The sequence below is a fragment of the Ictidomys tridecemlineatus genome, chromosome X, assembly GCF_052094955.1.
Source record: "Ictidomys tridecemlineatus isolate mIctTri1 chromosome X, mIctTri1.hap1, whole genome shotgun sequence".
In the NCBI taxonomy this organism is placed as follows: Eukaryota; Metazoa; Chordata; class Mammalia; order Rodentia; family Sciuridae; genus Ictidomys; species Ictidomys tridecemlineatus.
The window spans coordinates 44,187,276-44,201,329 of record NC_135493.1 but is presented as its reverse complement, the minus strand read 5'-3'; the positions used below and the strand labels follow the sequence as shown (position 1 = coordinate 44,201,329).

Sequence of the window (14,054 nt, the reverse complement as noted above, 5' to 3'; positions counted from 1 at the left end):
TTTCAGTGGTGCATACAAACTTACTAAAGACTTTAAATATGAAAAGTAAATTACACACAAATAATACCTCAATAAAGCATTTGAAATATAGTTGTATTTTTTTGGAGATTTGGTGAAATTCACAAAACACATGACCAAAATAAGAAAAATCATCTCCAATAGGGATATAAATATTTAGGGAAAGGTGATGCACATTTCTTTCTGAAGTACAATACTAAAACATTACAACCTGGGAAAATAATCTTACTGATATTTCAGTATATCTGGTTATTTTAGAGAACATGGCCCTGAATAACAATAGAATAAATTTAGCATAATTATGATTTTTGAAAATAATAAAAACTAATGATATTTTAAAGTAATCCATGGATAACTGTTGGTTTCTACAAAAATTTAAGAACAGATAAAACGTGGCTATGAAGTTTTACCAATAAAGATTTCATGTTAGAATTTCACAGTGTCTTCTAACAAACTGGATATTTCAACACCCATCTGAAGATTTTGATAACAATCACTGATTTTGATTTATATAATCAGAAACAATATATAGAATTTATTAAACATACCTGTTAAATATCAAGTTCCTACCACAAGCTGCAGGATTCACTGCTTTTAGACTAAGAAGCCATCTCTAGGATGAGCTTCAAGGGCTACAACAAAGCATATAAGTTGCCAACGGTACAAAACTCCATTTTCTTCTCCAAATGACGGAGTTGATAGAGCTTGTCTACTTTTATATGATTTTGTGAACCTTGTAGGCATTATTCAATAACATGATTATGTTTAACTCTATGAACTCACATAAAGCAGGGCTCATATCGCACCAGAGATGGAAGCGCTGGGGTCTCCTGAGCACTGCAGCATTCAGATGTGGAGGATAAGTTTCAGCAGCCATCATGGCTCAGATCCTCAGAAACCACCTCCTTCAGACACTTGATATAAGCCTAACCAGGAGCTTCCCAGGAAGAAAGAGAACCCAGAAATCACAGTGCCCCATCAGAGTAACTGTGTGGCTGACACCATGCTAAGCACTTGGTCAGTAACAAAAGGCACTGGTACAACTGGGAAGTGATCCCAACAACCAGAAGGTACAATGGGCTTCACACCAGGAACTTTTACTCAACTCTCTTCCTCTACCAACAAATATAAAAAGGAATAAAAAGAGGCCTAAATTCATACCAGTATTTAGGATCCCTCAATAACCATACAGGACATACCACTGCTGGGGGCCAAAAGGGTCCCACATCTCTCTCTCTGTTGGGTCAGCGGGGCACCAAGTCCCAGAGCAGAAATGGGGCAACTTGGGTCTGGGATCCCTTCATCTCCCCATAGCCCAGAGAGGCTCAGCATCCACCACAGGGCACCCACACCCTTAGGTGAGTCCAAATGTCTGGAAGCTGGTCCTGCCCTCAATCAGGTGGTCTCCTGTGAATGTCATCACTGTTGCCATAATGACATCAGGTTTCTATGGCAACAATGAAGCACTGGCCTGATCTCTACTCTACACACACACACTGGAAAAGGTTCCACACATCCCTCTGTCTCCTTAACTTTTCTTGAAAACAAAACAACTGCACACTTCAGACTACCACCCAAGGAAACACACTGAATAAGGCAAGCAGATTGAGGCATGGGCAATAAAACTCTGCTCACATTGTTGGAACAAGCTATGTCTCTGTTGTCCAGAACCTCATTTACTTTAAAACTTATGTTAGAGGAGTGTTATAATTATAAAAACTCAGGGAGGTGTCCTAGGGCTTTGGGAGATGAGCTATCCTTCTGCTGGTGATTGTATAAAACTAACAACATGCCAATCAATTAGCCACCTGTGACATAAAATTGAGACACTGTCTATAATCAGGAGAGTGAATGATTTAGAAGCACTAAAAAAGTTATTTAAGTAACCTCAGTTATTTCAGGAAGGTGGAGCTACCAAAGTATACTTATTTATTAGGCTGAAACTTACTCAATTAAATTCACCTGGATATTAGGATATCCTGGAGAATTCTTATCCCCTACTCCTGATATTTTCTTCTGTGTGTTAGGGCATCCAGAAAAAAAATGGTTCTAGACCCTCTGTAAATATTTACTCCTCTATAACCAGAATCACTTACCCAATTACTGAGTCTGGAAGAACAAAGACTCACACAGCTCAGATCCTCACCCTTTAAATTCTTGTTCTGCCCTGCCCCTCAAGGGTGGGTCTTACACTGGGGCCATAGTTTTTCTCCCCACCTATTCCTTATAGTCTGCTCCAGAAAAGCTGGAACATTAAGGGGGGCCTGAAGTAGCATCCCCATGCCAAGTCTGAGCTCTAAATAAACGAAGAAATATGACAAAACAATGAAGAAAACAATCCATTCACTCTAATCCCTATATAAAGGTGATACTGGAGAAAGTAGCTTACATAATGTATGCAAGACACTTTCCTTTTTTTTTTTTCAAGTGCAAGACACTTCTTAATGTTAATGAACTTCAGAAATTGACAGACTTCTCCATCCAATAGTGTTATATTGGGACAATCAGAAAAGTCAAGAACTGCAACGCACATCCTATCAATTATCTGAAAGTCCTGTCTACCTGTGCTCAAGGAATCCTGAAGATAATAACTTCCTTACAAGGCTATCCCTGTATCAGGAGTCAGGGTCTCAGGAAACCTTCTCTGAAAGATAATTCTCAAAATGAATAGATACCTCTTTTTCTGACTGTATACTCTCCTAGAAACTTGTACATATATTGCTTTCCATGTGGCAAATGGAACCATATGTAATGTGAGAATCTCAATTCCTCAACTTTCGCAACTGCAGTGGGTGCTCATCTTTATGAAAAAGGGTTAGATTTAGGTTCTAAGTTCCAGGAGTAGTGTGAAAATTGTTTATCAAGAAAATTCCTTTGGGGACTGGGGTTGTGGCTCAGTGGTAGAGTACTTGTTTAGTATGTGTGAGGCACTGGGTTCAATTCTCAGCACTGCATATAAATAAAATAAAGGTACATCAACAACTAATACATATATATATATATATATATATATATATATAATTTTTAAAATAAAATTCCTTTGGAAATCCCTTCAAGAAGGAATTTAGGAAATGTCCAGAATCTGATATCCACATATAAAACGATATAAAGGTTCTAGCCAAAATTATAACAAAGTCTTACCAAGGCTTCAGATAAAAGAATCCCTATATTATTCAATGAGAACAGAACAAAAAAGCGGAAGAATACACCTACACCACAGATTTCTGATTTCCACTTTTGCTGAAAACCCCCCAAACAGTAGCCACTTATTATCTTTATGGATTCTGTGTATCAACATGGATCACTGGACATTTATTTTCTCTATGTGCTATCTGTAATTTAAGGCTACCTCTCCACCTGGTGGTGTTACTTCTGTCATCCGGAGGCTCCATTCTTCTGGAACATCCAAAAAAAGCTCACCTCCATTAATGATGAGTGGTACTAGCATTTCCTGGGAGTTCAGCCTGGTCTGTTGACTGGAGTACTTGGTTTTACCCTATATATTTCCCCAGGTGTAGAACTGCCAGATAAAATACAATACCTATTAGAAATGAATTACAAATTCTTCACAGAACTAGTCCTAAAATTCATTTGGAAAAAGAAAAGTCCCAGAATAGCCAAAGCAAATTTAAGCCAAAAAATCAACATTGGAGGCATCCCAATATCTAACTTGAAATTATAATATAGAGCTCTTATAACAAAAACTGAATAGTACTGCATAAAAACAGACACACAAAACAGAAGACACAGACAAATACATACAGATACAGTTATCTGATCCTTGACAAAGGTGCCAAAAACATATATTGGAGAAAAGACAGCCTTTTTTAACAAATGGTACTGGGAGAACTGGTTATCCATATGTAAAAGAATGAAACTAGACCTTCATCTCTCACCCTGCACACAAATCAACTCAAAATGAACCAAAGATCTTAGTATTAGACCAGAAACTATGCAACTCCTAGAAGAAAACATAGTTGCAACACTCCAGCTTTTAGGTACAGGCAATGCCTTTCTCAATAGGACTCCTAAAACCAAGAATTAATGAATGGGACAGCATCCAATTAAATAGCTTCTGCACGGTAGAGGATACAATTAGGAATATGAAGAGATAACCCACAGAATGGGAAAAAGTCTTTGCCAGCTGCTCTTCTGACAGAGAATCCATATCTAGAATATATTAAGAGCTCAAATAGCTTTACACCAAAAAAAATCAAATCAAATAACCGAATTAATAAATGGGTAAATGAACTAAACAGACAATTCTCAAAAGAAGAAATACAAATGGCCAACAAATACATTTAAAAATGTTCAATATCATTAGCAATTAGAGAAATTCAAATTAAAACTACAATGAGATTTCATCTCACACCAGTCAGAATGGCAGTCATCAAGAATACAAATAATAATAAATGCTGGAGAGGATGCAGAGAAAAAGGAACTCTTTTACAATGTTGGTGGGAGTGTGAATTAGTACAACTGCTATGGAAATCAGTATAGAGGCTCCTCAAAAGACTAGGCATGGAACCACCATATGACCCAGCTATACCACTTCTCAGTATTTAACCTAAATTAAAGGCAACTTACTACAATGATACATGCATACCTATGTTTATAGCAGCACAATTCACAATAACCAAATTATGGAACCAGCCTAAGTGTCCATCAATGGATGATTGGATAAAGAAATTGTCCTATGTATATACAAAATGGAGTTTTATTCAACCATAAATAAAAATGAAATTATATGACATTTGCAGGAAAATGGATTGAACCAGAGACTACCATGTTAAATAAAATAAGTCAAACTCAGAAGGTTAAAGGTCATATGTGTCTTCTCATATGCAGAAGCTAGAGAGAAAAAAAAGGAAAACAAAGGATCTTCTAAAAATCAAAGGGAGATCAGTAGCAGAAAGGGACCAAGGGGTGGGAGGCAGGGAGGGGAGAAGTGCTGGGGAGTTATATTGGCCAAATTATATTGTTATATTGTGTGCATGTACAAATAAATAACAACAAATCACATCAATATGTACAACTATAATGTGCCAATAAAAATGAGGAAAAAAGAAATCGATTCCACATAAACAAATCATTTTAGTATAATTATTTGGCAAGCAATAAAATTTTATGTTTTTTTTTAAATTCAAACTCACCTGAGCATCCTGTATTTTTGCTTGCCATATCTGACGACACTATGTGGTGGCCTCAGAATGTGTAAGTTTAAGGATCATCTGAGATGACACTCCTCTGGGGCAAGTCTGAGAAAAATAAAATGATCAAATGAGAAATAAAGATAAAATCTACTAGTAGAATAAGACAAAATAAAATATCTGCAAATAGACAAAAGCTGGTTGGTGGAATAGAGGAAACAGGCATTTACCTACATTCTTGGTACCAAATAGGTGTATCTGTTTCTGAGGCCCATATTATTAAAACTTAATAACTTGAATAGCTTTCTGGATCAGAAATCCTATTCCCACTGACAAAGGAGTTCTGATAAGGGTTTAGAAAAACTCATCAAGGTAATTTTGATGTGTATTCTGGTGAAGGGGACCAGGCTGAGGGGACAGGTCAAGTTGCCAAGGATTTCCCTGCTCCAAGGAGGAAGGACAGCTACTGTTTATGAAGCAGAAGAGGGGTATATCTCAAGTTCTTCAGTGTCTGGATTTAATCTCATGACAACCCTACTAGTGAGGTATAGTTATCTTCTCTTCATAAATGTGTTTGAATACAAAGCACGAGCTTCCTAATCACAGAGTGGGTGTCAAGAAGGTTGCCTGGCTTTCATGCTATAATTTCAGACCCAAAGAACTGGTGTCTATTAATAATATACTTGCTGATTCAAATGGTGAAATTTTGGGGCAATTTATTATTTAACAATAAATCATAGATATATGCACAAATTAAAGAGCAATCAACGTACATGCCCAAGAAACATTTAGAAACATATTCACTAGTGAAATGCCATGAAAACATGGACAGATGCTAATTTTGTTGAGAAGGGATGATTGTAGAGCCATTAGTTGGAACCTAAACGTCTCATAGAAGTACAGGAAACTCACCTTGTAGTGCTATGAGTACCTGAGTATCGGTACTTTTGTATTCCATGTAATTCCTACAACATTCCTAAGAATTAGAGGATTTGATCTCTATACTATTTTTTTAATGGAGATCATTTTTTAACCCTTATTTCACTTGCTTATTTTTATGTGGTGCTGAGGATCGAACCCAGGGTCTTGCACGTGAGAGGCGAGCACTCTACCACTGAGCCACAACCCCAGCTCCTGATCTCTATGCTATTTTGTAGCAGGAACAGCAATGAAGCCAGGAGGTTAACTAACCTGGCTGGAGTCATCTTGCTATTAAGTAAAAAAGCAGAGACTGGCACCCTAGATGTCCATGTGCAGATTGTATGATGCACATCATAGTATAATCAAGTAAATCTTGCTTTCCTGCTTATTTGTGATAAAAATCCATTAATTACTAGCACATTTTTGACACATCATGCATTCATCTATCCTTTTGTTTAGTACATAAAAGGCATAAAGCCAAACTCCACACTGTCCATTTAGATAAGTTTAAGGTTTCTCCAGAATGGACCAAGGAAACAAGTGTGGAAAGAGTAGTGTGGTAAATTCAGATATTATGTCTAAGAAGATGTGACTCATTTCCATTAATATTTCAACCTGATCATGTCTCTTAAAAATGATGATTGTAGAGTGTAATTTGATGTCATGGACTCCTCTCTACATCTCTAGTTATAGTCTTATTTACATATATTCTCCTCTTTACAACCAAAGTTATATAAGGAATTCTCAATACCAAATTCATATCTCCCTGCACCTCCCTCCCAATTCAGTTATCATTCCACTCTAATGGGGCCTTATTCCCCCACCACCCCAATGAAATAAACTTTGCCAAAGATAATAATCAACTTTATGTAACATTTATAGATGAACAATATTGAAAAACACATTCAAATGAAGAAAAATATTTTCCTCCTTGAAAAATTGTTTATTTTCTTATGTATTGGAAAGGATTACTTCTCACAGATACCCTCTCTCATGATTAGATTAGTACTAATGGGTCTTAAGAAGGAATAGCAGTTAGAGTACCTTACCAGTCAGATCATAATGCAATGTTCTCATTATCTGAAAGTTAAGAGTTGTGAAAAGGCTTACACAGTGTTAAAGGTTGATAACATGAAGGCTAAACTACCGACAATTTGCTTTCAAATGCAGCTCACACATTCTCCTAAATCACATACTTGGGCTTCACTGAAAGAAACTTTTGCAAATAGGTATACTGAATGGTAGCAATAATTTTTAAGGTCGATTTTTTATTTGTTCATTTTAGTTATATTTAATGTTATAGTTCATTTTGGCATAATGATACCTTGTTCTAATTCAGTCCTTAGTACTTCCTCTTTCCCTCCCTTGCTCCTATCCCATGTTCCCTTATCAAGGTCATTTTAGTAATCTCTGTATTCTCTGTTTTTATTTATTTCTCACAAGATTTCTAAATATTCAATGAAATCATCATGTTGTCTCACAGTTGCCATGATTAAATGTATCATCTACAAATATTGTCTAATACACCACAACTAGAAAATATAATACTGTTAGAATGTTATGGTGGTGATACTAAACTCTTTTGTAATTCCCTGATTTTAAGTCAAAATACTTTTAGACTGCACCACAGAAAATCATGTAAGATTTTTTTGGTATCTATCCATTCAGAAAAATAACTCAATCTAATAAACATACATAAACATATACTTACAGAAATGAATGTGTAAATGTGTATAACAAAAAATGGGTATGAGGAGACAAATTATCTTTACATATATAAAGACACACACACACACACACACACACACACACACACAGATACCCTCTCTCCATGAGGTGGCATTTAATTCCATCTCACACCACCTAAGGGCAGGCCAGACTTACATCACGCAAATGTAAAACAGACATTTGATAAATTTGACAAATACCACCTTACGTACTAAAGGTTAAGGTTACCAGTGATCCTATATTGATGTCATGTAAACACAAATATGATATGACTGGTAAAGTACTCCAACTGCTATTCCTTCTTAATACCTATTAAAACTAATCTAATCATGAGAAGACAAGCTGAAGACTGTACTTCTCATCACTGTCAAGGTCATGAAAATAGTACAACACTTCTTCAAATAATTAAACGTGAAATTATCAAATAGTCTAGCCATTTGACTCCAAGGTACATTCCTAAGAAAAATGAAAGCATATATTTACATGAAAACATACGTATGCATAAAGAATCATTATTCATAATTACCAAATGTTACAACTCATGTCCATAAAAATATGAACAGATAAATGAAATATGATATATCTCTACAATAGATTTTTTTCAATCATTAGAAGGAATGGAATTCTGATGCATGCTGGAATATAGGTGAAACCATAAATACATTATATTCCAGTGATGGAAGACAGACACACAAAAAACTAAACATTGAAGGACTGCATATATATGAAATAAGAAGAGTGAGAAAATGCTGAATAGAAAATACTGGGGCTGGGGATGTGGCTCAAGCGGTAACACTCTTGCCTGGCATGCGCAGGGCACTGGGTTTGATCCTCAGCACCACATAAAAATAAAGATGTATGTCCACCGAAAACTGAAAAATAAATATTAAAAATTCTCTCTCTCTCTCTCTTCTCTCTCCCTCTCTTAAAAAAAATACTTCCATGATTTCCTAGAGCTAGGTGTGGATTCAGGGATTAACTATATTCAATTGTGTGTATGCAGGTATTAAATATATTCAAATATGGTGGGACTTTGGGGAGGATGGAAACAAACAACTCAATTATAGCGATGGTTTTACAATGCTGTAAATTTACTCAAAATACCCTTAAAATGTTTGAATTTTATGGTTTCTAAGTTGTACTACAAGAAGTGCTTAAAATATGATATTGGCCTGGTCATCTATTATTGTACCAGAGAAATGAACTATTTTAATTCAAAGGTCTTGATGCATTGCTCTATATTAACTTATATGAAAATGTAGTTTGCTCTAACTCTTCAAAGTCACCTAACTGGTGTTGCAATCAAGTCTGCAAAAGGCCATCCATTTAAGCTAGCTGCTTCCAGATGGTAAGAAACAGGGTAGGATACGAGAATTCCATGAACATCAGCCCATTTCTTCACCTCATGTGCTGTGAAGTGAGTTCCTTGATCAGAAGAAACATTGCAGGAAATATCATTATGGTGGATAAAACATTATGTAAGTCTACAGATGGTAGTTGTGGCAGAAACACGGTGTGATGGGAATGCAAATCCACATTCAGAGTAACTTTTCCAGTGAGAATAAAATACTGCCACTTCCATGATGGAAACTGTCCAATGTAATCAATCTGCCACCTTAAGTATCCTTTACAACAAACATTCCTGGAAGCTTCAGGGACATACACATATACACATAGAATCAAAAACATACATCCACATGCATACCTTATCTCCCCACCCAGGATACCAGGAATTCATTAAGATGGGCTTATTGGGAGGTAAAGAATTAAAACCCATATTTCAACAGATTCATTTCTACCCATTTATGTAAATAGGAAAGTTATTAAGCTATGTGCTTTTAGTATAATTTTTCTGAAGATGAACTACAGAATAGTCTCTAGAACATTTTCCCCACTAGTTTAAATATACTGCCAATCATTTCTAAAAACAGACGTAGAAATACTGGTAAAACATGTTAAACATCAAATACCTTTCCCATCCTAGACTAATGTACACTTTCAACCAAAGATCCCTCAGAGGTAGAATTTGAATGTTGACAGTTCACTGTAAATATCATAATTAGATGTTTTATTTTTAAAATAATGTCAATACAGCAGCATTGACAAGTATGAAATATTGCCAGGCATGGTGACAGAGCCTGTAATACCAGCTACTCCGCGGGAGGATGGCAAGTTTAGGCCAATCTCAGAAATTTATCAAGACCCAGCTTCAAAATAAAAATAAATAAACAAAAGAGCTAGGAATGGAGTTCAATGGTAGAGTCTTTATGGATTCAATTCCTAGTGTAAAAGAAGTAGTAAATTTTATGAAATATTTTACCACAGGTGTGCAATTCCTCTACACTAAGCAACACAAACATTGTTGAGAAATTTAAGGAAATCAATGCAGATTTAGGGAAACCAATGGAGGATAAACTATTCACAGGACAGAAAACTCAGTATGATTATGAGGTCTATTCTCTCAAAACCAATTTACAGATTCAATGCAATCCCAACAAAAATCCTATCAAAAATTTTAAAGAAACCAGCAAGCTGACTCTAAAATTCAGATGGAAATACAAAAGATCCAGACAATGAAAACAACTTTGAAAAAGAACAAAGTTAAAGAACAATACACCTGATTTCAAAACTTATTATGAACCTACTGTAACCAAGACAGCATATGACTGGCATTGAGATAGACAAGCACATAAAAGGAATAGAATAAGGAGTCCACAAATACACCCACATATATATGGACAACTGATTTTTTTGTAACAAAGATAGAAAGGTAATTCAGGAGAAAGGATAGTCTTTTTAACAAATGGTGCTAGGAAAAGTGGATATCCATATGTGTAAATATAAACCATGATCCATATAACATACCATATACAAAAGTCAACTCAAAATGGATGATAAATATAAACATAAAACCTAAACCTATAAAACTTCTAGGAAAAATTCCTTGTGACTCTCGATTAGGCAACCATTTCATATGAGATCCCCAAACACAATCCATAACAACAAATTAGAATTCCTCAAAGTTAAAAACTTCAGCTCTCCCAAATTCATGATTGAAAAATGATAAGACAAGCACCTGGCTATGAGAAAATATTTGAAAAGCAAATATCTAATAAAAGGATTTGCATTCAGAATACAGAAAATCCACAAAAGTTATTAAAAAGAAAATAAGACACCCTACAAGTGAGATGGGCAAAATATTTGAACACTCTACTAAAGAAGATATAAGAATGTCAAGTATGCAAAATAATGCTCCATTAGGAAAATGGAAAAAAAACTACAGTGAGATACTAGTACATTCCCATGAGGATGGCCAAAATAAAAATTAAAATTAAAAATTAAAAAAAAAACAACCATACCAAGCACTGATCTGATGGTAAGGGAATGCAACTGTCATATACTCCTAGTGACAAAGGAAAAGGGTACTAGCACAGCAAAGAGTTTGGCACTTTCTTACTAGGATAATCTTACATTTAAAATATGATCCAATTGTGTATTCTTAAATATTTATTCTAGGGGAGAGAAATCTATTTCTTTTAAAAGAGAAATGCTGATAGGAGCTATATTTACAAGAACCCCAAATTGGAAACAACCCAAATATCCACAGCAAGTGAATGTATAGCCATATACTGAAATACTATGTTGGAAATAAAAAAGAATGAAGAGGGTAGTGGTATATAGCTCAGAGGTGGAGCACTGGCCCAACAAGTACAAGGTCCTGAGTTCAACTCCCAGCAGGGCAAAAAATTGAATAAAGAGAATGAACCATTGATAAATATAAGAAAATAGGTAAATCTAAAAATAAATAAGATGAATGAAAGAAGTCAAATTTAAAAAAAAAGAAACTAAAACACCTCCATGATTCCATTTTAAATAATTTCTTGGACATGAAACCTAATCTATAGAAACAGAAGTGCTATAGATTAGCACTTAGTGCTATAGTGCTGTATATGCCTAGGTTCACAGCATTAGGTGTGGTATAAAAGCTAGGTTCTAGAGAACAGAAAGTGTTGTGTCTTGGAAAATAATGAGAACAATATTTAAGTCTACCTAGTTACTTTAAGGACCACAGCCAGCTATTATTATATTAGAGAATTATATTTTTGAAAATACCTAATTCTTATACTTGACATTTTAAGTAACATGTGATAATATCCTGGCATCTTCAGAAAATTCATTATAGAGTTGGGCTCAGTGGTGCATGCCTATAATCCCAGTGACTCAGGAGACTAGACAAGAGGACTGCAAGTTAAAAGCCAGCCTCAACAACATAGTGAGGTCCTAAGCAACTTAGTGAGACCCTGTCTCAACAATAAAATAAAATAAAAGGGATCGGGGATATGGCTCAGTGGTAAGGCACCTCTGGGTTAAATCTCCAGAACCAATGGTTAAAAATGTGGTGAATATAACAAATTGCATGGTCATATTACAATCTCAAATTGCAAGGAAGATCATAAAATCAGCTGACCATTTCAATATCAGTCTGAGAGAGACATGGGAATCATTATTATAAAAGCCGACATTATCACTGAGGGTCCCAGCAAACCTGTGGATAAACATCCCTGACTCACCTTTACATGGAAAGAAGGTCACCCTGTCCCAGGACACCACACTCGCTAGTTAGAAAAATCCCTCCCTTACCTGACAGTGGACCACAAAGTCCCAAAGCCTGAAGGAGGGACCTTTTCATTTTCTTCTACTCATCTCTCATCCTCTAATAACAAATCTGAAAAGGAATAAGAAGTGGCCTAAATCCATACAGGCATTTGTGACCCCACAAAAAACACAGAGGAATCAAGCTGCCTGGGGCAAGGAGGTTCCACATCTCTCACCCTCTTGAGTCCGTGGAGCTCCAAATCCCATAGCTGGAATGAGGCAACTTGGGTTAGGGATCCCTTTGTCTCCTCACATCACAGACAGGCTCAGCTCCCATCATGGAGTGCCCACACCCTCTACAGAGTCCAAACATCTGGAGATGAAACAGTGCTCTCCAATAAAAGCAAGTCAGTCTCCTTTAGAATGTCATCACAGTTGCCTTAATAACATCAGGTTTCTATGGCAACCACAAAGAGCATGTTGGTTCCCCACACCATAAATGACTCTACAGAAGCCTCCTCTTCCAGCTTTCTGAGAAATTAAAATATCTTTACTCTTCAGGCAGCCTCCTGAGAAAGTGCACTAATTAGAGGAACTAGGCTCAGACTCAGGCAATGGGAAATACTCTGCCCATACACCTCAGATGAGCCCAAACACCTGAATGTGGGGCCCTGTTCTTAAGTCCAGGCCATGGAAGTCTCTAGTCAAAAACATCAAGGTCACCATGATGACTTCAGGTTACTATGGCAACAGCGAACTCACGCTGTTCCATCAAAATGTAAATGTTTCTTCTTGGCTCTTTGGCTTCTTGCTTTTCACTGAGAAAAAAAAAGTACCTTCATTCTGCATGTCAACACCTGAGAAAGCATACTAATTAGAGGGACTATGCTGAGGCTCAAGCAATTCTGGGAACTCTGCTCAGTTTGGTGGGAAAAAAGCATGACTGCATTGTCAGGAATTGTGTTTGCTTTAAAAATGATATTAGGGAAGTAGTTCTAGCACACAGACACCCAGGAATAACTCCTAGGGCTCTTGGAAATGAGCTAGTCCTCTGCAGGTGAGCATGTAAAATATACCATTCTAACCACGTAGCCATCTGGTAGAAAACTACTGTCCATAACTACTCAACTCTATGATCTAGGAACACCTAAAATGTCATTTGGGGTATCTGTTATTCCAGGGAGACAGGACTAGAATGCATTCATATAGTAGGTGGAAACCTAGTCAAGTCACCCATACATTGATTGATTCTAAGGAATTCTTAACCTTTATCCCTAATATTTTCTTCAAGGTGGAAAGATATCCATGACAAAAACACATCTTGTTCTCTATATATCCACTCCTTCTCTATCACAGGAATGACTTTGGAAGGATAAACAGGGGTTGCACATCCAGGCCATCTCCCCTCAAAAATCTTGGTAGTAAACTGCCTTTTAGGAGGACTTGTTCTGCTTGTGAATCTTAATTAGGTCCACAACTCTTTCCTTGATTTGTTTTGTCCTTCTTTCTTTCATTCTTCCTTTTTTTTTTTCTTTTTCAGTATTGGGGATTAGACCCAAGGCCTTCACATGTTAGACAAACAACCTATCACTGATCGATATCCCCAGCCCACTTTTTATGTATTTTTTTTAAAAAAATTTG

The 14,054-nt window shown here is 36.2% G+C and overlaps 1 long non-coding RNA gene across 11 annotated transcripts in view; it reads right to left on the bottom strand.

The window, feature by feature from the left end:
* LOC110597944 (uncharacterized) overlaps positions 1 to 14,054 on the bottom strand; it is a 117,214-nt gene that overhangs the window by 71,703 nt on the left and 31,457 nt on the right. For all 11 annotated transcript variants that reach the window (XR_013431747.1, XR_013431752.1, XR_013431749.1 and 8 more), the window contains one exon: positions 5,172 to 5,276. This is a non-coding gene — a long non-coding RNA (uncharacterized LOC110597944). The remainder of the gene's footprint in view (positions 1 to 5,171; positions 5,277 to 14,054) is intronic.